This window comes from Ursus maritimus, unplaced genomic scaffold (genome assembly GCF_017311325.1).
Source record: "Ursus maritimus isolate PB19 unplaced genomic scaffold, ASM1731132v1 scaffold_7, whole genome shotgun sequence".
NCBI classification, from domain to species: domain Eukaryota; kingdom Metazoa; phylum Chordata; class Mammalia; order Carnivora; family Ursidae; genus Ursus; species Ursus maritimus.
Genome location: NW_024426885.1, coordinates 34,121,013 through 34,146,809, shown reverse-complemented (window position 1 = coordinate 34,146,809; position 25,797 = coordinate 34,121,013). Strand labels below are relative to the sequence as shown.

The 25,797-nt window shown below is 39.6% G+C and overlaps 1 protein-coding gene across 1 annotated transcript in view; it reads right to left on the bottom strand.

Annotated features, from left to right (window-relative positions):
• Nucleotides 1–24,849, bottom strand: part of CPEB3 (cytoplasmic polyadenylation element binding protein 3) — a 178,373-nt gene extending 153,524 nt beyond the window's left edge. The window contains exon 1 of the mRNA XM_040624688.1: nucleotides 24,743–24,849. The gene's annotated coding sequence lies outside the window, so the exon portion shown is untranslated. The remainder of the gene's footprint in view (nucleotides 1–24,742) is intronic.
• Between the last annotated feature and the right edge of the window lie 948 nt (nucleotides 24,850–25,797).

Genomic DNA, 25,797 nt, shown 5'->3' with positions numbered 1-25,797 from the left:
CTATGGGCACTACATGCAAAGATGAAAAAAGCCAAAGTCCCTTGACTTCAAATACCTCGCAGCCTAAGGAGGTAAAAATAATTGCGTCCAACTATGGTAAATTAGATATCCCCTAGGTAACCTAGAAAGCCTTTAAGATTGTTAAAGCCTAAGGCAATTTACAAGCAGGAAATCCACATATTCTGAGTGAGGATCTATTAAGCAATTCTAGATCAGACTAAGTTTGAGAACGTAACAAGAGAAAAGGGAGCAAAAAGGGAACCAGGTGAACCAAATGTGGTTTAGTGGGCAATGTGGAGAGCACCTGGAGTTCGTGTTTCTCACCTCTCCACTAGCTTTGAGTTCATTCATTCATTCAACAATTTAATGAAAGGCCTCCTAGCCATAAAGAAGTAATTATAAAACTTCACCTACTTTTTTCTTGACCTTGTCTCTAACCTAGAAGGGAAAACTGAGGCTATTAGAGAATAATGCCCTCAATTTCTCAGCTGCCTATCAGCAAGTCTCCCCTTACAAACTTACCTGTAATCCCCACCATACTTCCTTCCCTTCTATCTCAGAGGAAGCTGAGTTCCCCTACACGTCCATAATTAATCACTCCATCTATAGTCTAGAGCTCATTCCTTCTAGTTTCCTTAAGACCTAGTTCATTAGTTAATTATTCCCAGCATTCTCCTTCCCATTCCAGACAGGTTGCTTGAAAGAAACCTCTAGGTCCTAGCTCTATGTTCATTTCCAGTTGACTTCCAAATCTAACTGCATGTGGTTTCTGCCCCTACTATCCTGCTGAAAGTACTCTTATTACCAATCTTACTAAAGTCACCAATGACCAACTGACACTTCTCAATTATTTTTTTACTTTGCCATTCATCCTTCATAAAACACTTGTAGTAAGCAGAATTCTAAGATGGCCCTCCAGTATTCCAGGCTACAAGGACAACAGGAACCTTAGTCCTGTAACTGCAATTCTGCCAACAAGAATGAGCTTGAAAACAGATTTGACAATCTGAACAGAGAACCCAGTCATACTGCATCAGACTTCTGATCCCTAAAACTGTTAAGTCATAAATGAGTGTTGTTTTAAGCCATTAAGCTTGGGGTAATTTGTTACACAGCAGTAGCAAACTAACACAACACTATTATATTTTCTTTGAAGACACTGCTTTCCTGGTTCTTCTAAAGTTTCTTCAGTCTCCTGGCTACTAAACAGACCTTTCCCCAGGGTTCTCCTAATTCTCCACGCTCCCTGAACAATATTATATTCATGAACTGGGAAACTGAGTTCACTGCCACCTAGGTTTCCAGATCAAATCTTCTTGCTAAGCTCCAAACCACTATTTAACTAACAACTTCTCTGAGGATCCTACAGCACCTCTTCTCCCACATGTGCTTCTGCCTTTATTTCTGGTCTACTTATCTTTATCCTACTTAATGGGACTACCATCCACGTAGTCACCCAAGTTAGGAATCTGGACATGTTTTGTCTTTTCCCTTCTCTCTCACTGAGGGACAAGTCAAACTGGTCACTAAAATTCATTAATTCAGCCTCCTAAATTTCTGCCTGACATCCCCTCCTCTTCATTTGCAGCCAGTTTTACACTTCACCTGGATTGTGGCAGTAATGCACTAATATATCTCATCTAGTACCCCTTCAAATGTGGCCTCTACACTAAAGCCCAAATAATCATTCAAATACAGTTTTACTATGGTATACCCCTTCCTAAAACTTTCAAATTATTTTTCCCCTGACAAGAGGATAAAATACAAACTTAACTCTTCTTCTACTCTTCTTCCCAGACCTAACTATTACAGGTCCCTGGATGGGCCATGGTCTTCTACCATAATGCCTCTGCACATATTACTTCCGCCTGAAATATCTTTCTACCTCTTGATAACCTCCTCTTACTGACCCAATAGAATCTAGTTCAAATGTCACCTCTTTGAAGCTTTCCCTGGCCATGGAAGCAGAATTGTCCATTCCCTCCTTCACAACCCCCCATAATACAAACATACCTCTATTACAATATTCTTCATACTTTAGTTTAATTATCTGCTTATACACCTATCTTTCCTAGAAAAGCTCCAGGATCAGGACTCTATTCATCTTTGTAACCCAGGCCCAGGCCTGAAACTTAAAGATAAAATAAAAGTTTGCTGGATGAAAGTTTGTTGACCAAATAGAACAAGGTTTTTACCACAAATTATAAAAGCTGAGAGCACTTCTTGAACATTAGGTGAAGAGAAATGCTCTTGCCATTAAAAGTATTTCAAAGACATTATGTTTAATGAGGCTATATTTAATGTTTAATGAAGACATTCCATACTAAAATTTCGTGGAATTAATCTACTCTTTCTCCTATCACAGGACATTTAATTTGTTTACAAATGTTCACCATTTTCCAAACTGAATGTTTCTTTAAGCCATTTCTAAAGAAAAAGTTACTTGGTTGAAAGGCATAACCTTAAGACCTTAGATACATATTAACAAATTGTTTTTAAAAGGTTGCAGCAGTTTCTAGCTCGTGCAGAAATTAACTTCTAATATGAAAACAATCCATGATTAGTGTATATAACAAAGAATAATATAGTTACTGTTCCAATAACAACCTACTGTAGAAAAACTCTATTCTTTTGATATAAAGTTAAATAAATATATAATAAATAAAATTCAGTGTCTTTCAGCACCCTAATATATTCAATACTTTTGTCATTCTTCATCATACTTTCATGTGGTAAGGAAATACTACAGATAAGTTTGTATACTTACAGCCTATGTTTATTAGCTGGAGATTCCATTTCAAATGACATGTCAACCTGTGTATGTGTGTAGTCCATTAGAAAAAAACATGAACACACTTCATCTATGTTTCCTATGTTTCTATATTTCAGTTGTAATTAATTTTATTTTAAAACCAAATATCCATGAAGGTGGACAAAAGGTACAAGTTTCCAGTTATAAAATAAGGCCTAGGGCTGTAATGTACAACATGGTGACTATAGTTAGTAATATTGTATTGCATATTTCAAAGTTGCTAAGAGAGTAGACTTTAAAAGTTTTTCACGAGAAAAAAAAATTGTAACTGTGTGGTAATAGATGTTCTCTTATTATGGTGATCATTTTGCAATATATACAAATATTGATCATGTTGTACACCTGAAACTAATTAAATGTTCTATGTCAATTATACCTCAATTTAAAAATATTCGTATATATTTTAAGAATCTGTATTCATCCAGGATCTAAATAATGCACAGGGGCCCAGATATTTTATATAAAAAGTTTTATACATCAAAGATTTGTGATCTTGGGGTGCTTGGCTGGCTCAGTAGGTAAAGCATGTGACTCTTGATCTCAGAGTTGTAAGTTCAAGCCCCATGTTGGCTGTAGAGATTACTTAAAAATAAAATCTTTAAAATAAAAATTTGTGAACTTATAGAGTAACTAAATATACACTCTTTAAAAAGTGCCCCAGGGTGCTTGGGTGGCTCAGTTGGCTAAGCATCTGCCTTTGGCTCAGGTCATGATCCCTGAGTCCTGGGATGGAGCCCTGTGTTGGGCTCCCTGCTAAATGGGAGTCTGCTTCTCCCTCTCCCTCTGCCCCTGCTCGTACTCTCTCTCATTCACTCTCTTAAATAAAATCTTTAAAAATAAATAAATAAACTCGCCAATTTGATACAGCATACCTCCCTTTACTAGATCTTATTCATTTTCCTACTCTCATCATGGTAACTCAGTCAAAAGAACCCTCAGAACAATGCAAAAATTGCAGAATATTTCAGAAATATAGTTAAGCTTAAATGGGTCATTTTTCTCTCCCCATACTAATTTCATTTTGATTTTAAATTTCCATTAAAAAATTATTCTGAGAGGCCACATGTTCTTTCAGAAGACTTCAGAGAAGCAAACCCTACCCAGTTAATGTTTTAAGTTGTCGTCAAATCTCCTGACAATTTCACCATTTCACTTTAAATGCTGTTCAAAAGCCACCCTCACTAAATTGGAATCAACAGGCACCTCTCAGGGAGCTAGCCTAAGATGTACCACCAACTTCCACAGTTTCAACTTCTATCCCCAAAGTTTTAGCTATGGCTATGAGCATTTTCCTAAGAGCTTTCCAACTACCTGCTAGACATTTCCATGCACAAGGTTCATCGTGTCACTCATCATTATCTATAGAACAAGGGTCAACCACTTACCCTAAGTATTTAGCGCTCTCCCCTTCTAATCCTAACCTATGTTCCCAGATAGTATTATCCCCACTTCTCCAGGCAAGTTGGTCTACTCAGGGTCTGAAGCTTGCCAATGTTACTGATCCCATATGGAATGCCCTCCTCCTCCTTTCTACTTATCCTAATTTCACCTTTCTTCAGAGCCTCCTTCAAACACCAGTTCCTAACAATAGCATCTATCTGTATCATGCATTTATTGCTTTCAATTTCTATTTATCTTCTCTGGTATAATTATGTTAACTCCCCAACTAGAACTCTAAGCTTCCTGGGGAAAGCTCAGCAAAGTCTGGCAGAGTATTTTGCAGTGAGCTTAGTAATAAGAGCTAACATTTATGGAACACATAATGTGTGCTAGATAAAATGCTAAGTGCTTTCCACATATTAGTTCATTTAATCCACGTAAAAAACTCATGAGATAAATAGTTACTGTCCCTAATTCCAGATGATAAAATGGAAACTTAGAATGGTGATTTACCTGTCCAAGTTACAAAACTAGTAAATGCCAGATCTAAGACCTAATTTCAGGTTTGTCTAATTCTAAAGCTGTCTTTTTGTTAGACTCATACAAGCAGATCCTCTTGTTCTACTTGATCCATACAGCCTACGACACAGTTTGGGCTTCAAAGGTATGAAAAGAGGGAAAATTGTGGCTCAGCAACTTTTCTCTCTCCCATTGATACAAAGCTTTTATACAATGACCTTTGCCTGAAAACCAGAGATAAGCTCTAACCAAGGGATTCCAAATTCCACCCATGGGCAAGACCCAATCCTACTCCAGGGTGTTCTAAAAATAATATGTCTTCAAGAGAATGAATCATCAAAAGAACTGATTTTAGTCCTCAAGGATCCCAAGAGCAACACTGGTCCAGGCCTTAAAGTGATGGAGAGAAGCTTTCTTTGCCATAATCTGCTTTAACAGCCAGTAATTTATAGGTGCTGTACAAGTTAATGATCAGAGGGATCATCAGAAAAGGAAGGGCAACGGTCAGTATGTCTACCCAGGTAGCCCGTGGGTCTTAGTATTTGAAACCAAATGGTGTTTGTGTAATGTTAGTGCCTAACATTCACAGACATTAGACTTTACCAAACTCTTTCACCTTTATCATCTCACTCGATGTTAACAGCCCTGTACAGTGGATAGACAACGTAGGGCCCTCACACTCACTTCTCCAGATTGTGCAATGCACCAGAAGGCTAGCCTCTGAGGCTAGTGGAGAATGAAATCTAGTACGTGTTCTGCTCACCCAGCTCATGAACCTTAATGTAGAGCTGCATCTACTTGGAAAAAGAGGCACCTTTTCCTAATTTCCACAAAGGGACTGTATGAACAGGTAACAGTCCCAAGGATAACCATTGGGATCCCTACTTTAAAGATGTGGATGTCAATTATACCTAAATACAGCTAGAAAAATTAAAAATAAAGATGTGGAAACCCAGGTTCAAAGATGTTTCAAGATATAGTTAATACGTAGTGGATCTAAGATTAGGATTCAGGTCTTCCAACTCACTAGGTAACACATTTTGTCAACTACACTATAAGTTTCCCATTGGTTCAGTTTAATGCAGGTGATCTCTGTCTTCTCATGTGGCAGACCTGTATCTTCAGCACTTTGCTACAAATGGCTGAACCAAAATCCACAGCTTTTTGGTGTAGCTCTGTCCTGAGGCCATAGCTGTTCTCTTATTGAGGAAACTAAGAATCAGATACATGTGTCAACTGTACCAAGAGGGATACTTTAGATGGATCTCCCACCACTTTTGGAAAAGCACATTGGACCACCTGCCCTAATGTTAATGGATCATACACCATCACAGTGGCAGGGAATCAACATTATTAATATTATGGGAGGTGGTATGTGGAAAGGACATTGGATATGAAATCCAATTATCTAAGTTTAGATACCAGCATTACCACTTGTTAGCTGCCTGGCCCTGGGAGATAACAAAAACAAATATTTATTAAGCACACACTATTTGCTTTGTCATGTACTTTGTTTACATGATGAATAACTGCACACAACCCTAATAAGTTATGTGCCTTCATTATCCCCATTTCGCAGATGAAAAATATTGAGGCTCTGAGAAGTCCAAGTAACTTACCCTACATTACACTGTTGGTAAGTGGAGAAGCCAGGATTTAAACCCTGCAATATGATTCTAAAACCCACGTTCTCAATTTCTCAGTCTCTGTTTCCTCTAGAATTAAATAGGGATTATAATAACAGCTGCCCTACCTAAATCAGAATTATATTAGTGTGTACGAGGGCATTTTTAATAAACTATAAAGCAGCAAAGGTCAATGTATGAAATCTAAAGCTAATACTGACAGGCAGATGTGTTTATCTGGAAGGTCTACACTCAAGTACATATTTCCTTGTCTCTTTTCCACTTAACACCAGGAGTCAAAAGACCTACGTTAAGCCCATGCTTCTTGTAGCAACAATGATCTTGCTATCTGGACATTTCATTTTTTTTTTTTTTAAGATTTTTATTTATTTATTTGACAGAGAGAGACAGCCAGTGAGAGAGGGAACACAAGCAGGGGGAGTGGGAGAGGAAGAAGCAGCCTCCCAGTGTAGGAGCCTGATGTGGGGCTCGATCCCAGGACCCCGGGATCACGCCCTGAGCCAAAGGCAGATGCTTAACGACTGAGCCACCCAGGAGCCCCTATCCAGACATTTCTTATCCCACCTCTTTCTATAACCTGTGTTCCCTACTATGGAAGCAGGTACAGTAGGACATACATACCCTTAAAGTGCCACAGGATATAGATTTTATTAGTTTCAAAATCAGTGGATTGAGAGAATTTCTTCATCATCTAGTGATGACGATGATGATGATGATGATATTCGTACTAACTGATCATTTAGTCTACGTAGGCATCTAGGTAAGCATTTTATATGCCTTATCAGCTAATCCTCATAATAACTCGAGAGACAGAAGTTATCATTCTTCTCATTTTTCACATAAGGAAACTAGGGCTTAGAAATCCTAAGTAGGGACACCTGGGTGGCTCAGTCCTTTAAGCAGTTAAGCATCTGTCTTTGGCTCAGGTCATGATCCCAGGGTCACAAGATCGAGTCCCACATCGGGCTCCTTGCTCAGTGGGGAGCCTGCTTCTCCCTCCGCCTGCTGCTCCCCGCTTGTGCTCTCTTTCTCTCTCCTTCTCTCTCTCTCTCACGAATAAATGAAATCTTTTTAAAAAAAATGCTAAATAATTTGCCCAAGGTGATGTAAGTTGTGAATAAATAAGCTGTCTATTTTGACTTCAAAACTCAAGCTCTAAAGCCTAGCGCTTATCCCTTATCTCCTGCCACACCCAGGCACAACCCAGAGGACTTACAACAGTGCCCACATTTTCTTCCTTACAATCAGGCTTCTGCCTCCCACTGCTTCTTACTTTAGTGACCATATATTTTCCAAACAAAAGTGAAAACATGTGGTCTGACAATCTTAAATAAACTTCAGAAAAATCTAGGTCCTGTGGTTGTTTGTCTTTCTCCTCCATACCTGACCACTGAAAACAAGCCCTATTCAGAGCATTCTTGGCTTTTCTTTTGAGCCCAGGCCTGCCTCATCTTAGTGTTAAACCATCTTCTTTAGTGTTAAACCGGATCTTTACCGAAAAGTCTGAGAGTCTCTTAGAGAATGAAACCTCAATTAGCCTTATTATTCTGAAAAACTCCTCTCTCAGAAGAAAAAGATGAAAGGAAGAAAGGTTTTCCTTCCTCTTTTTTTTTTATTTTTTAAAAAAAGAAGTTCTTCAGACATCCCTTTGAAACATCCCACTCTTCTAGAAATGGTCTCTCCCGGGGAGAGCAGAGAGGAGGAAAAAGAGAAGTTTACCTGTTCTCTTAAGGGAAAGACATTATTATGCCTCTCCTTTTCATTTTTTAAAGTGTATTTATTAATTAATTTTATTTATTTAAGTAATCTCTATACCCAATGTGGGGCTCAAACTCAAGACCCCAAGACCAAGAGTCACATGTTCTTCCAACTGAGCCAGCCAGGTGCTCCTGCCTCTCCTTTATAAAGTGGCTCTTCATTGCTGTTTGCACTGTAGGTCCTCCCTACAAAAGAGAAGACAAAAAAAGAAAGCACAAACCCTAAATTTCATTTACAGAAATAATCTGCAAATTCATTCATTCAACATATTTATTGAGCACCTACTACGCAGTAGGCTCCCAAAATTCACTATTGCTCTCTTCCACCTAAATGCAAGATCAAGAACACTCAAAAGTAGTAAACAAGAAAGAAAAGTTCTTCTACATGGGGGAAGGGAGGAATGGTTGTTGAAAAAATAAAAATAAATAAGAAAATACCAGATAAAAATAAGTGCTACAGGGGCGCCTGGGTGGCACAGCGGTTAAGCGTCTGCCTTCGGCTCAGGGCATGATCCCGGCGTTCTGGGATCGAGCCCCACATCAGGCTCCTCCGCTATGAGCCTGCTTCTTCCTCTCCCACTCCCCCTGCTTGTGTTCCCTCTCTCGCTGGCTGCCTCTATCTGTCGAATAAATAAATAAAATCTTAAAAAAAAAAAATAAGTGCTACAAAGAACAAAAGGGTGATGTGACTGAGAGAATCTGGTAGGGTATTTAGATTAGATGATCGCTTAAAATTCTCAATGACACCTGAATTAAGCTCCCTCCTGAATTAAAAGGACCCATCCATGCAAGGAGGAGGAATAAGCCTTAGAGCAGAGGTTGGCACACTTTTTCTGTAAAAGAGCCACGAAGTCAATATTACAGGCTTTGCAAGTCACATAAGTTCTCCTGAATATAACTGGTTTTGTTCTTGTTGTTGTAGTTGTTTTACAATCCTTTAGAAATGTAAAAATCATTCTTAGTCCTCTGAAGGTATAAAAATAAGCCTCTGGCAAAATTTGGCCCCTGCCTTAGTTTTCTGACCCGTTTTAGAAGAACATCTAATCTACTGTAGCTAGAGAGCAAGTAAACAATGAGGAAAGTGGTACAAGATGAGATCTGGAAGGTAGGCAGGAGCCAGATCATGTAGGGCCTTTTAGGCTAAGTTAAGATTTTGAATTTTTTTCTAAGTTCGATGGGAATCCCCTGGAGAATCTTAAGCAAAACAGTGACATGGTCTGCTTTAAGCTTTAAAAAGACCACTGTGGCTCTCTGTGGAGAATAGACTGTAGCTGGGGTCAGAGTAGAAGCAGAGTTGATTAGGGGGGCAGCTATTGTATCATCCAGGCCAGAAAAAACGAGGGTGGTGGTGGTACAGACAGAACGTGAACTGAATACCCTTAATGAAAGCTATGTATATCACTGATGAACAAAATCATGGATGGATTCTTGAAATTTTACCTTAAAATCACAACAGTAGTATAAAGAGCTTAGGTGGAGCTATAAATAGTATTAAGTTTGATTCATAGGAAAATGTTCGTTACTCAAAATTTTAGCAATATTTTGACATTTTTGATTTATAGTTATTTGACTTTCAGGAAGATCATCTTTTTCTCTCTCCTCCTAGTGAAATGATTCACAGTATCTCCACTGATTCCTCATACTCATTATTTTCCCCTTTTCACCTAAATGAATTATAGACTTAGAATGTTCCTCTCATTTCAGATTGCACTGCAGTCAACCAAAAGATAACTACTCTTTTAAAATCTGAGAAACTTCCAACTTCTCTTGGCAATACACCCCTCTCTCTCAAAATTTCCACCATGAGGAAGTTGTAAATATAAGTGATTCTCACACTATCCAAAATCATTTCCTTGTTCTTTCTTTCATTAAAATACTGCAGAGGGGCACCAGGGTGGCTCAGTCAGTTAAGCGTCTGCCTTCAGCTCAGATCATGATCTCAGGGTCCTGGGATCCAGCCGAAGGTCAGGCTCCCTGCTCAGCGGGGAGTCTGCCTCTTCCTCTCCTTCTGCCCCCCTTCCCCGCTGGTGTACATACTCCCCCCACCCCTGTCTCAAATAAATAAAATCTTTTTTAAAAAATACTGCCAAGTTTTGAAAATTCGTCAAGCTGTACATTTAGTTTGGGCATTTTTTTTTTTTGTATATTTCTTATGACTTTTTTAAGAAATTGTGTGTGGGGGTGGAATACCCAGATACACAGAGAGGTTCCAATGATCACAACCTTTAAGGGGTAGGCAGATTAGACCATGTCATATGTTGAGCTTCTTGGAGGCAGATTCTGAGACCAAGTTTTGCATGCAAATGTTTTATTGCAGATAGGACACAATTGGCAAATACATCTACAATGAAATGAAGAAGGCAGGGAAAGTCAGAGAGATACATTGACCCCCAAACTGGTTACAACTGAGTACTCAGCAGATCTTGTGATGAGCTCTGGAGCTGAAATGGCCCTCAGACTTGCCTCAAACGAGGCAAGGAAGCTAAACCTTTGCATCTTAAATCAGCCAGTCACTGACTGTGGGTTCCCGGGAACATAACCTAAAGTGAGGGAGTTCCCTGCATCCTAAAGGAATGCCCAGTAAAACAAACAAACAAACAAAAAAAACACCTTCACATTCACACCATCGGGAGCTAGTATTTCCATCAGCTATGGGATAAGCACTTCAGCTATGAAGAGAGGATCTGGGTTGAAGCATCACAGTATCCACTACAGAGGGATATTCAGGTATTCTCGTATAGTCAGTTTTACTGTTTAATGCTTATCATGGTGCATAGTATTTTACCATGGGTATATAGTATTTTAATTAAAATACTCTAGTAAAGTTTAGTATGTTAAATATACTAATTACCATGCTAATTAGTATTTTCACGAAAACACTAAGTTTTACTATGTAATATAGTATCTTACTATTGAGCACACAGCATTTTTATTAAAAATAAACAGCATTCATGTTAAAATATTTAGGAACACACTTTTAAAAAATACTGCTAGAGAGGCGCCTGGGTGGCGCAGTCATTAAACGTCTGCCTTCGGCTCAGGGCGTGATCCCGGTATTCTGGGATTGAGCCCCACATCAGGTTCCTCCACTAGGAGCCTGCTTCTTCCTCTCCCACTCCCCCTGCTTGTGTTCCCTCTCTCGCTGGCTGTCTCTGTCAAATAAATAAATAAAATCTTTAAAAAAAAAATACTGCTAGAAAAGTGACTCAAGTACCATTTCAACTGTGCACCATTATGCAGCTGATGATTAAACCTAAGCCATTTTTCACTCTTGGTTCTTTTCTATCAAGTCATATGGCTCCTTCTGTGATAAGACTCCTCTATCCTCTTCTGTCACTGCCACCAATTCTGGTTCCCACCTACATCTCCTCAAACCTAAAATGCCTCCTGTGTCCAATTTCACCCAAGTTGCTCCACTGCATGACTTGCATTAATTCCTCAAACAGTCATTGAAAGCCTGTATAAGGCTTTGGGGAAATAACTTTGGGCAAGAAGACACAATCCCTCCATCTCTTACAAACATTAATTTTCAGTGAGTGAGGTCTTAGTCAATATCATGATAAATAATTTCATAGAAGTTGGGATAAAAATGCTATGAAAAAGTACCAGATGTATGAAACCATATGATGTCAGGATCTGGATTAGGAGGTCAGGGTGTTTTCTAAAGTAAGCAAAATGAGTCTTAAAGAACAAAAGAATAAAGTTCAAAGGAAGTATGTTCCATGCAAAGAGAATAGCTTCTGGCTACCTTCAGGCTCTGGAGAGAAGGTGCACAGTGTACTCAAGGAACTAAGGGAGAAAGCCAGTAGCCACATTCTGGAGCTTAGGGTTCAGCTGGGAAACTGGTAAGTAAGCAAGGGCAATATAAAGCCATTAGAAGTAGGATTTTATTTTGCTTTTTTAAAAATCTTTTCATCTTGAGATAATTTCACAATTGCAAAATTATAAAAAATAATTTCCTTATACTTTTCAACCACATTCTCCAAATGTTAACAACTTAAGTGACCACAGAATCACCAAAATCAATTGATTCTACACTTATTATCTAACTTACAGACCTTATTTTACCAATTGCTCCACTAATGTCCCTTCTAAGAATCCAATCCAGGATCACACATTGCTTTCATTGTCATGTCTCCTTAGTTTCCTTTATTTTTTTTTTCCCTTAGTTTCCTTTAAATAGGATAGTTCCTCAGTGTTTATCTTTCATTGCCTTGACACTTTTGAGAAGTACAGGCCAGTTATTAGGTAGAATGTACTTCAATTATGGTTTATCTAATGTCTCCTCATGATCAAATTCAGGTTATACATTTTTACCACAAAAGGGATGTTGTCCTTCTCAGTGCATCATTTCAGAGGGAACATCATATGATGTGGATTTGTCCCACTGTGCTATTAATGTTGATCACTTGGTTAGGATAGTGTCTGCCAGATTTCTCCACTGTAAAACTATTCACTTTTGACTTAAATATCTTTGAGAAGATCCTTTTTTTTTTTTAAGATTTACTTATTTTAGAGCGAGCGAGAGAGAGAGAGAGAGAGAGAGAGAGTGCGCGCATGAGTCAGGGGAGGGACAAAGGAAGAGAATCTTCAAGCAGACTCCCCACTGAGCTCAGAGCCCTACAATGGGCTCAGTCTCAGGACCCATAAGATCACGACATGAGCTGAAATCAAGAGTCGGACGTTTAACCAACTGAGCCATCCAAGCATCCCATCTTTGGGAAGATATTTTCTATGTGAATATTCTGTTTCTCAACATACTTTCACCCAATAATTTTAGCATCCATTAACGATTCTTACCTGCATCAATTATTTCTGTGGTATTTGCAAACAGTGATCTGCTCTTTTCATCAACTCTTCTACATTAACTGCAATGCTACTCTAAGGAAGAGTTTATCTTTCTCCCCTATTTATTCATTTATTTTTATCAGTAATGACTCATGGATTCATATTTTATTCCATGAGTTGTAATTTATTACTATTACTATTCTGTCACTAAAATGTCCCCTGTTCCATTGGAATCCCTTCAGGTTGATTGCGAGGTCTTTTTTTTTTTAGCACATCCCTACTTTATGGCACTGCAGATGTTCCAGCTCATGTACTTTTCCTGCCCCAGTTTGGAATTAGCAAAGAGATAATTTCTCTAAAGAGCCTAGGTTGAGACACCTCTTGGTATATTCACTAGTTTGGGGGTGTCATTGCCTTAGGCTCTCTCAGAAGATAGAACTAAAAAGTATATTTATGCATACATCTATTAAATCATGAGTTTGTATTGATACATCCAATTCCAATCAAACATTACAGGGTTCATTATAACCTTAGAAGTGTCATTTTTTTTTCTTTTTTTTGAGAGAGAGTGCATGCCCGCCACTGTGAGTGGGGGAAGGGGAAGATGGGGAGGGAGATGGAGACAGAATCTTAAGCAGACTCCACACTGAGTGCAGAGCCCAACATGGGGCTCCATTTCACAACCCTGGGATCCTGACCTGAGCTGAAACCAAGAGTTGGACGTTTAACCCACTGAGCCACCCAGGTGCCCCAGAAGGGTCCTTTTTTTTTTTTTTTTTACTTCAATAAATATTTACTGAACACCTGCCATTGGCCTGGTTCTGTGCTAGATATTGAGGATATAATATTGAACAAAATCGGTATGGTCCCTTGGTCCCTGTCCCTGCCCTCTTGAAGCTTAGATTCTAGAAGGTCCAATTTATTAATTATTCCCCTTTTCTCCAAAATTGCTAAATTTAAATTTATGCTTTTCACTGGTGCTTAACCAGTGGAGGAGTGGTTTGAATTGGGTCTTGAAGGAGTATGTAGATATATGAAGAGAAAGAGTGTCAACTTTTACGGAATGCTTGCTTAAGGCTAGAAACTTCTCACCTAAACCCCATAGCCCCATTTGAGAGGTGAGAAAATGGAGACCTCTCCTTACCTCCACGGTAAGGATTTAAACAGGCCACAGAAGGATTTTAAGCAGGTAACATGACCAGTTCTACATTTCTTTTCTTTCCTTTTCTTTTCTTTTTAGTTTACACTTCTTAAGGGGTCATTCTACTGGAGAATCAAAGGAAGAAAGATTGTCAAATTGTCAAAGGCCAACTGTCACATCAGTTGAAGGGGGGGGTGAAAGAAAATGTGGAGAGACCAATTTAAGGCTGTTAAGTAGTCCAAGGTAAGAGATGACAGTCAACTGGACTGAGGTGAAGGCAGGAAGAATGGAAACAACTATATTTGAGAAATATTTAGGAGATAAATGGACCATTTGGGTGACTGACCGAAGGGTAGGAGGATAAGGGAGAAAAATGACTCAAGGAGGACTCCTAGGTTTCTCAGAGTATGTACAAAATACTGGTTCACATCTCCATATATTATAAACATGACTACGTCTCTTCCATTAAACTGTAAACAACCTGATGACAAGAACAGTGTAACAGTGTATGATTCATATCTTTGTATCCCCAATATCTCCTACAGTGTCTGGTACATAGTTGGAGCTCAAGAAATGTTGAATAAATGATTGAATGGATGATCTTCCTCAGAATTACCAAGTTGAGATTTCAGCTGTAGAGATTTAAATTAGATAAAACACCCTCATAAAGGCCTAAAACTCCCTACACAGAGGAAAAGTACGTATGCTGAATATCTATCCTCCCAAAAGGGTATAATAGACCATATTCCTGGTCTATTAGTTTATTATATATACTTTCTCTTCTATCATAAATTCATCTTACCCAAGACTTAAAACACAGAAGCTATAAAATAGAGCTAAGTGTTTGGCTTTAACAATGAATTTCACTTTGCACCTATCAGATTGCCAAAAATTAATGCCTGTTAATTGCCTATCCCTGGCAGGGCATGGAGGTAAGGAGAGGTCTCCATTTTCTCACCTCTCAAATGGGGCTATGGGGTTTAGGTGAGAAGTTTCTAGCCTTAAGCAAGCATTCCGTAAAAGTTGACACTCTTTCTCTTCATATATCTACATACTCCTTCAAGACCCAATTCAAACCACTCCTCCAACTAGGAAACCTGCCCAGACCACCAATATGCAGCAATCTCTTTTTCCTTCCCTGAGCTCGTGGAATACTTATCTAATAAAATTCTTCAAAAATTAATCAAGGGTAGTACTGTGATTGCTCTTGTAAAAAATCGCTTTCTTTTTTACTTGTTATTTAGCTACTCACATACTCATACACTGTTCTCCAGTGAAGTCAGATATGTCTTCATACATCAATGTGAAGTCAGCTATGCCACTTATTTGCTATGACTTCATCTTCCCAATTTTCAATGTTCTCATCTGTAAAACGGGAGACATAGATACCTATCTGGTAAGGTTGTTGTTAGGATTTGAAATAATGTGTGTAAAGGGTCCAGCATATGCCACATATTTGGTATTCAACAAATAGATGCCAACAAGCACCAGTGAGGGCAGTTGTCAGACCTTTTCCAAATTTCAATCCTGTCCCAGATATAGCACTTCACAGAGTGCCTCACACATGACTGCTGCTGGATATTTAGTTTATTTTTACTCCACCTTTTCCAAAAAAGATTTAAGGCAGCTAGGTGTTCAACAAATATTTGTTAAATGATTACGAGCCACACTTTGCAGTCAGATGTTTTTTCTTCCTTTCAGCTTTTTCCATAATAAGCAAAACACCACAATATTGTGACTTTTTAAAAGTTTTTAATCATCCTTCACTTGCACCAAGGATTTCTTCTGTTACTTTTTAATCTAACTAAACAAACAAAAAAAATTTAACTATAAAATATATGCTCATGGTGAAAATGAAAACGTTATGAGGTAATAAAATGAAAAGCAGGCTCCTCTCCCCATATTCAGTCTTACCATCCAGAGGTAATATTTTTTAAAAAGCAATTTCCTATATATTCTTCTAGAAATCTCCTTACATATACATCCTAAAGTTAAAATAAAATAAAACAAGTGAATGGGATAGTACTATAGAGACTATCAACTACCTGCTTTTTTCACTTAATATATAGGTAGTATTTATTGGTTTTGGGGTCTGGCAACTATCTTACCTTCTTTAAAGGTTTAAAGATTTTCTTAAAGATTTTCCCTGATTAATATCTTATTAATATAAGCTCCACAAGGGTCTTTTCATCTCTGTTGCTCTACTCTATCCCCAGCACCTAAATAAAACCTGAAACATAAGCATATGGTCAATAAGTATTTGCTAATGAATGTACTTCCTTTTGAGGAATTGCCTTCATTCATTTAAGGTATACTGCCCACTCTTAGCCAAGTGGCAAGAAAGATTGATTAGATGCTCCATCCTTAGATTTTGAACTGTGAGCAGAATAAAAACAGTTATAGTTTCTTCATTCCAGGGCTGAACCCATTTAAGGATGAGGAATGTTCCTGCTATCAATATTCTCTGGGGTGGCTGCTACTTCACTGTCCTAGCCTGGATCTCCTGCCTTACCTCCAATCTTGTGAACTAACGCATATCTTCCCAATGATTTTCCCTTCTGTCGTTAGTTCAGCATTTCTCAACCTCAGCACTAGTGGCATTTTTTTTAATTTTCTTTTTTTTAAGTAAGCTCTACACCCCACGTGGGGCTCAAACTCACAACCCCGAGATCAAGAGTACCATGCTCCACTGACTGAGCCAGCCAGGTGCCCTAGCACTACTGACATTTTGAGCTACATAATTCTTTGTTCTGAGGGGCTCTTCTGTGCATTGCATATGTTTAGCAGCATTACTGGTCTCTACCCACCAGATGCCAGTAGCATCCCCTGGTGTAACAATCAAAAATGTCTCCAGACATTAACAAATGTCCCCTAAAGGGTCTGAATTAGCTAGCTGATTTCTTTGGAACAAAAAAATAAAATAAAATAAAATCCTAACTGATGGCTACTATATCTTTGGCAATTTTTCCTATGGCCTGTATAGAAATATCTCATTTGTTTAAATATCTCAGCTATATCATATTATATGATATAATTTTTAACTATACGTTATTAAAACAGTCTACTAATAATGGATTTCAAGGTTTTTCTCTGGCGTTATTTTATAATTTTTTAGAAGATTTTATTTTTAAGTAATCTTTACAACTCAACATGGGGCTTGAACTCACAACCCCAAGATCAAGAGTCACTTTTTCTACCAACTGAGGCAGCCAGGTGCCTTATCTGAAGTTACTTTAAACAGCAGCTTTATGGAGATATAACGCTATATAATTCATCCACTGAAAGTTTACAATTCAATGGCTTTTAGTGTACTCAGAGTTGCAATCCTCACTGCAATCAACTTTAGAACAATTTCATCACCTCAAAAAGAAATTCCTGCACAACTTAGTAGTTACTACCCCCAAAGCCCTGTCTGCCACAGCTCTAGGCAACTACTAATCTATTTTCTATCTCTGCAGACTTACCTCTTCTTAACATTTCATGAAATGGAATCCTAGAACATGTGCTCTTTGGAATTATTTCACTTAGTGTAATGTTTTCAAGGTTCATCCATGTTGTAGCATGTATCAGTACTTCATTCCTTTTTATTATTGAACAATATTCCATTGCATGGACACACCACATTTTATCTATCCATTTATCAATTGATGGGCATTGGGTTGCTCTACTTTTTGTCTATTATGAACAATGCTGCTATGAATATTCATGTACAAGCTTTTATGTAGACATGTTTTCACTTTTCTTGGCTATAGACCTGGAGGTAGAATTGCTGGGTCATTTGGAAACTTTATGTTTTACCTTCTGAGGAGCTACCAGAATGTTTTCCAACGTGGCCACACCATTTTCTCTCCCCAACAGCAGTATACTAGAGCTCCAATTTCTTCACATTCTTACCAACATTTGTCCTTTCTTTTATTTGTATCTCCTTGATAGTTAATGTTGGTGATCATCTCTTCATATACTTAGTGGCCGTTTGTATATCTTTGGAGAAATGTCTATTCAGACCCTTTGTCCATTTTTAAATTGGGTTGTCTTTCTTACTATAGAGTTGTAATAAATCTTCATATATTCTAGATACAAGTCCCCTCTCAGATACACGATTCCAAAAATTTTTTCCCACCCCATGGGATGTCCTTTCACTTTCTTAACAGTATCCCTCACAGCACAAAAATTTAAATTTTTTGTCAATCTTTCAGGTAAAAATAGTGTGCCGTGAGCAGCCAGTTCAGTTTGCACCTCAATCATGTCTGTGTGTTTCTCTGAGACAACCATCATATTTGGATGCAGATGTGTACACATTTCCCATTTCACCACACAGAATATTAAAAATGTGTGTATGTAAGGGTCAAGATTTAATGAAATATTGAAAAATAGTGAATATTTTTTACTGCTTACTCAAGAACAATCTTTTTTTGAGTGTGAGAGAGAGAAAGAGCACAAGAATGCTCAAGGGGTGGAGAGGGGCAGAGAGAGAGATCTTAAGCAGGGGAGCCCAACGTGGGGCTCAATCTCACAATCCTGAGATCATGACCTAAGCCCAAATCAAGAGTTGGACACTTAACCAACTGAGCCACCCAGGCACCCCAATTAAGAACATTCTTAAGTGAACTTTTGTTTTGCTTTTACTGCATGTGCATGATGGTAAAAAGTATATAACATTAGTACAGTTTAGCGCCAATGTCTTTAATGGTGCTAAGGTACAAGCAGTTTCATCCATCGTTGCTTGTGCCATCAATGTAAATGCCAATTTACATGAAAAGGGCAATACAGTGAAAAGGGCAAATAATGTTTTAGTATTATTATGAAAATAATCTTGACCTGACATACTCCTGGACAGGTTCTCAAGGAGCCCTAGGGGTCTGCTAGGCCACATTTTGAGAACTGCTACTCTATGACATTCATGTTTATTTGAAAAGGAAAAAAAATTCCTTATATGTATGTTTTCTAATAAACTGATACTCCGGGAACAAGATACAAGAGGGAATATGTGACATGTTATCTTCTGATTTTTGCCTACCTTTGACATACCATTGCACATCCCAGGGACACATAACCCAGAGAGAGGAATTTAAGCAAGGATAATGAAAAGTAATGGGTCTTCCACCGTATGTATGAGGAGAAGGCAAGTTAGTGGATGATGATATTATGTAAAATTATTTACCCTTTGTAAATATCTACTGCATTAGAGTGGATATAAGTTGTTAGGATTCTATTCTCTAAGTAGCAAATAAAGATAGACAGGTCTTAGACTGTCCTCTGTAAGGCCAGTGAAGCTTCTGTCCAGAATTAAGCAAAGTCAATTCAGAGTAATCCTATAGATTCTAAGCCAGTAAAATGTACTCTGGAGACCAAACTCTCCCGTTGAAAGTCCTTTAGAGACAGGGGCCTTATCTACTTAGGAACTACTTACTTTATCTAAGGATCTTCAAGCACTAATAGCTGTGTTTAAGCAAACTTGAAAATAGTTACAGACCATGGCCAAGTTACCGGGATCTAACTTGTCTTTCTTTCTAATCCATCCTGCATACCACTTCAAAGTTAATCCCCCTAAATCACTCTCACCTTTATTCAAGAACTTTCAGTAGTAATTAAAAGCTAACACTAATGGAGCTCTTAACCATGTGCCCAGCACTATACTGGACAATTTAAATGAATTTTCTCATTTAATCCTCCCAGTAATCCAATGAGATATATTCTATAGTTCTTTTCCTGGAGATGAAGAAACCTGGCTTAAATAGATTCGATAACCTGCCCAAAGTTGCTGAGCTTCTGAGTGGCAATACCAAGACTCAAACCCAAGCTCTTGACTACTGCCGTATTTTCGCAGAGATACTACTGGTCTAATAATCACTTAGGGAACTTGTTTTTTCGTTTTTTTTTTTTTTTTTTTAAACAGCTAATTGGGCATAATGACAAGGCACACACATCAGAATTTCCAGGGCGAGTCTCTGACTCACACCAGGTTTAGGAACCACAAGTTAACTTCCCATTTCCTAGAGAATGGAGTGGATTTCCTATGTCTAAATTACTCCTCTTAGGAGGATTCTAGAATAAGGGCAAAATTCCTTAAATTGGCCTACAAAGTTCTTCATTGCCTGTCATTTGATTGACCTTTTTTGGTCTCATCTTGCCCCAACTTCCCTTTTGTTTCGGTCTCCTCTATTCATTACAGGGCTTTCCTTTACAGGGTATTCGCACATGCTGTTCTTTGGTCTGGGATGCTCACCCCCCTCCCGTTGTCTAGTTAGCTCTTGCTCTTCTTTAGGCTTCAGCATAATGGACACTTCCTGAGAAAAACTTTCCTGAACTGCCTAGGTCAAATCCCTAGTTATAATCTCTCATAACACTATGTACCACATTTACAAATTAAAAAATATTTATGTGATAATCTCTCTCTCACTATAAACTATACAAAGATAGGTAATATGCTTGTTTTTGCCCATTATGGTATTCCCAGTGCCTAGCTTAGTGCCTGTCACATAAATACTGAATGTTCAATAAATATTTGTTGAAAGAATTAATAGATTCAAGGCCTTTTGAACTATTCCCTATTTAACTAATCAAATGTATTTTTCACTCTTACTCAACAGAGACCTACAGTTCTAGTAACAGAAGAGGTTAACTCTTCTCTCTACATCTTTTCATCCTTATCCAGACTCAAGATCCTTCTCTACCTCCTCACCTATATACACTTATAATTCACCTATTCACCTATAATTCTTCCTACTGCTACAAGGTAGAAACTAAATTTCCTTTGTTTCACAAAGTTCTCTTCAATACACCAGCCCCTAACAAATGCCTCTAAACTTCTAAATCACTTTGTATTTCCATGCCATCCATTTGGTACTTCATCATATGCTGCGTTATGTAATATTTCATATGCAAGTACCTTGTTTTATTTTTTTAACGATTTATTTATCTTTTAGAGTGCATGAGCCCATGAGCAGGGGGAGGGGCAGAGGGAGAGAGAATCTTCAAGCAGACACCCCACTGAGCGTGGAGCCTGATGTGGGGCTCGATTCCACAAACCTGAGATCATGACCTGAGCTGAAATCAAGAGCTGGACGCCTAATCGACTGAGTCACGCAGTCGATTTATTTTATTTATTTATTTTATTTTTTTAATATAACCTGTTTTATTTTTTTAATATAACCATTGTTAGGGAGTTTGCATGTTCTTAAACAGTAGTTTAATTTGCTACTGGAGTACCCAGGCATGTCATAAGTCCTCTGTAAACATCTGCAGAATGAATTAATGAAGAACTTTCTGTGGCCTGAAATGTGTCAGCCTGCAGTTATCAACAAATTTACCAAAAGACAATTCTCTTTGGAGGGCACCTGTTTATTTTACACTATTTCTCCATGGAATACCTCCAGGGACCCTTTTGGCAGACAGTTCAAAACAAGTGTGATGGAAGAACATTAAAGTAAGATACTATTTTAAATTTCCTGACATATTTAGAGAAGTTCTGTACTCAGGGATTTCTAAATCCATTACAGAATTATTAATATATTTCATAACTCTCTAGGATTCCATAACTCTCTTGGCCGACTATCTTTTACCACAAACCTTTAACCCTATGTAAAATGTAGTACATTTCAACTTTTTCCCCCTTCGGTGAGACTAAGATCTAAGTAATTAAGACTTTTTTCCTTTCAAAATCGGAAAGTAAATTATAATTCCAATTATCTGAGTCTTTTTTTTTTTCATTTTTATTTATTTGAGAGAGAGTACGTGCACAGGGGGAAGGGGGAGAGGGAGAGAGAGTCACAAGCCGACTCCATGCTGAGCGCAGAGCCTGATGCCGGATTTGATCTCAAGACCCTGAGATCACGACCTGAGCCAGAACCAAGAGTTGAATCCTTAACCGACTGGGCCATCCAGGCACCCTGAGTCTTATTTTTATTATTTTTTTTAAAGATTTTTATTTATTTATTTGACAGGGCAAGAAAGCACAAGCAGGGGGCACAGCAGACGGAGAAACGGGCTCCCTGAGCAGGGAGCCCAATGCGGGGGAGGGGGGGCTCAATCCCAGGACCCTGGGATCATGACCTGAGCCGAAGGCAGTAGCTTAACGAACTGAGCCACCCAGGTCCCCCTGAGTCTTATTTTTAAATGCAAGAGCTGAGGACAACAAAATCAACAGAAAATATTAAAATTCAGGGGCGCCTGGGTGGCACAGCGGTTGGGCGTCTGCCTTCGGCTCAGGGCATGATCCCAGCGTTATGGGATCGAGCCCCGCATCAGGCTCCTCTGCTATGAGCCTGCTTCTTCCTCTCCCACTCCCCCTGCTTGTGTTCCCTCTCTCGCTGGCTGTCTCTATCTCTGTCAAATAAATAAATAAAATCTTTAAAAATATATATATATTAAAATTCAGGCTATATGTGTCACCCATTTCAAATGCAAGGAATTAATTTATTTCATGAGTTTTATCAATCATGATTTTTGCCCATACTAATTAAAAATATTTAAAAATTAAAGTTTGATAATAAAGAATTATGAGTTATCTGTTTCTCTTTGGATGTCGTTATGAACATTTTATATGGAGCTAATTGCTTTTTTAACAGCTTTATTGAGATATAATTTACATACCATAAAATTCACTCATACTAACTGTACAATTCAATTTTTTCAGTATATTTAAAGAGCTGTGCCACCACTAGAATCTAATTTTATTTTATATTATTTTTTAAATTGAGATATAATGCACATTGTATAACTATTACCACTCTAATTCTGGAACATTTTCTTCACCCCAAAAAGAAACCTTGTACTCATTAGCAATCTCTCCCCTTTTCTCTCTTACCCCTCCAGCCCTAGGCAATCACTAATCTACTTTCTGTTTCTATGAATTTTTCTCTTAACATTTAATATAAATGGAATCATACAATAAATAAGTGGTTTTGTGACTGGCTCCTCTTACTTAGCATGTTTTCAAGACTTACCCATGTTGCTGCATTTTTCAGAACGTCATTCCCTGTTATCACCTAATAATATTCTATTGTGTAGGCTACCACATCTGATTTATCCTTTCATTAATTGATGGATATTTGGGTTGTTTACACTTTTTTGACTGTTAGGAATAATGCTGCTATGAACATTTGTATACAAGCTTTGTCTAGACACACGTTTTTATTTTTCTTGGGTAAACAACAAGGAGTGCAATTACTAGGTCAGGTGCTAATCACTCTTACAATGAATAACATACATTTTTTTTTCTATTCAAAGGATTTTTGACACAGTCCAGAAACAGACTTTTCATGAAAATCTAATATAAAATCCTTTTTTTTTTTTTTAAAGAAAATAAGGTTAATCTGCACACAGCTTCTCTATCAACAGAACTGTTATCATATTACTTTTCAATTTGGGGTTCAAGTGGAAATTATAAAATGCGGTGAGAACTCCTTTTAGTGTAAATCATAAAACTAGACCGAGTTTGCACTAGCCTACTTAATCGATATGCTAGGATCAAATTCTATTTTTTGAGCAGGATGTATATATCCATCTCCTTGCCTTGCACAAGTGCTTAAGAGATAAATACACAGTAAGGGAAGGCTTACCCAGTAGGAGGAGCGATAAATAGGAATTTAAAATATCAAACACCCTGAGTAAACTAAATTCTTATTTCCCTCCACTAGCGGGGGCCTGTTTTACATTTCATGAGAAAAAGGTGAATCGTTAATTATAATTAGTCATGTAAATTCCCAAAGCCTTTCATAAAAGCATCTTTCAGAAATTGGAGTCCAAATAAACTTCTGTTCACATATTTTCTTTTCTTTTTTTTTCTGGCAATGTACACTCTAGTTCAAATATACTCAGGAAGCAAACTTTAAACAGAGAATTAAGAGCTGATTGTAAAATTCCACATTAAAAAAAGAGCATAAAGACACATTTTAATTTTAATTTTAAAGAAGAATCAAACATCTTGCAGCAGAAATGCGGCATAATCTAGGGAAACTACCAGACGTCCTACCAATCACAGCACTGGAGAACGCCACAGGTCGTCCAAAAGACGCATTCGTTTTAGCCAACAGCTCTTGCCTCCCGCCAAAGCTGTCCCTAGAGCGTCAAAGAATAATCCAACGAGTGACTGATGATTTTTCCCTTTTGATTCCCCTCCGCCCCCCTCCTCCACACACATCCACCTGCTTGGAGGTGTCAACGCGACTGGAAATGGTTAACAGTGACCAGCAGCAGAGAAAGAAACAAACACCCCTGACAACCCACAGCTGAGTAAGCAAGAGCTGTTTATTCACGAACATGTTCCATTTGGAGACTGTCGGCGAGCCCTTGAAAGACCAGGCACATTTTAGAAGGCTCCTAGAGAGGGAGAGAATAATCTTTTCTCCCCCGCCACTCCCCCAAAACACACACTGAGAAGCTCCGGTGGGAACCATCTGGTCAAGGCAGCCCCCCCTCCCCCGACCCCTTAGGAATAACCTCCCGCACCAGTGCATCCGACCCCTTGCGCGGGTTGTGTAACTCCCCAAAATGAGCTCAGACGCGCCAGAGGCTGGCCCCAGCCCGAGGGCTTCTGCAGGCGCTTCTGCCACCCCCCACCCCCGCCACGGCCCGCCCCGACGCCACGACCCGGGCTGGGGACCCTGACGAGAAATGGCCCTTCAGCCCCCTTCCCTCACCTGGCTCGGTCCCACCTGAGGGCAAGAGCTGAGAAAAGAAACAGGCAGGAAGGGCTGACCTTGTTGCTACTGACAGTGGAGCGGCACATCCTGCTGCTTCCTGGAAAGCGGCCCGAAGGACATTTTTCCCCCTGGAGGAAGGAAACGGGAGGGCGCCGGCCGGGCGGCGGCGGGCGCGGCGGCGGTGGTCAGGGCGGGCTGTGCAGCCTCTAGCGGGGACGGTCCGAGGACTACATCTCCCAGGCTGCTCTGGGCCGCCTTGCGTCGTGACCCCGGCGCGCACGGAGGCGGTGACTCTTACCTCACAGAGGTAGCTCCTCCGCCGGCAGCAACTCGGCTCCCGCGGTCCATGGACCGGAACCCCGGGCCGACGGGCAGGAACCCGGGCCGCTATCGCCGCCTCCCCACCCCAGACTCCTCCTCCTCGCTCTCCACCGCCTCCTCCGGACGCCCGCAGGACGCGCACCGCCGCCTCCGGGCTCGCGGAGCCAACTCAGGAGGCTGGGCGGCGGGTTCGCGGCTACCGCCGGACTGAGGCCTACTCCGCCGCCTCTCAGTGCTATTGTCCCTGGGCCCGGCCCTGACCAGGTCCACTGGGGAGGGCCGAGTGCGCCGGCTTCACGGAAGATGCCGGACCAAGCACTACAGCAGATGCTGGACAGGTACGGTCAGCTTTGGGGGGAGAAGGCGAGCCGCGGATCCTCGCTCTGACTCTGGCCCTGCCCGCGCCGGGCCTCGAGGCTCTCCGTAAGCGGAGCCCGGCGTGCCGGGAGGAGTTCCACGGCCGGGGGGCCGTGTGAGGGGCAGAAAGTTTGGAGTCCGTGCTGGGGGAGGACAGAGCGGATGGCTCGGGTGCTTAGACTTAAAGCGAAACTTAGGGAGTGGCGTCTAGCTTTGTTGCAACGCCCTTTTGAAGTGAGAGGGGCTTGGGTTAATCCACAGAATTAGTTTCTTTTTCGGTTTCTTACACTCCTCCCCTCCCCCCAAAACTATGTTGTAACGTGTTTGTCGCGATGTCACTGGCAAGAACAACCAGACTATCTTTCAGGGGAGTGATCCCCTACAGTTTTAAGACTCTTTCCAAAAACCAAGGGTAAGCATTCTTTTGGAAAGC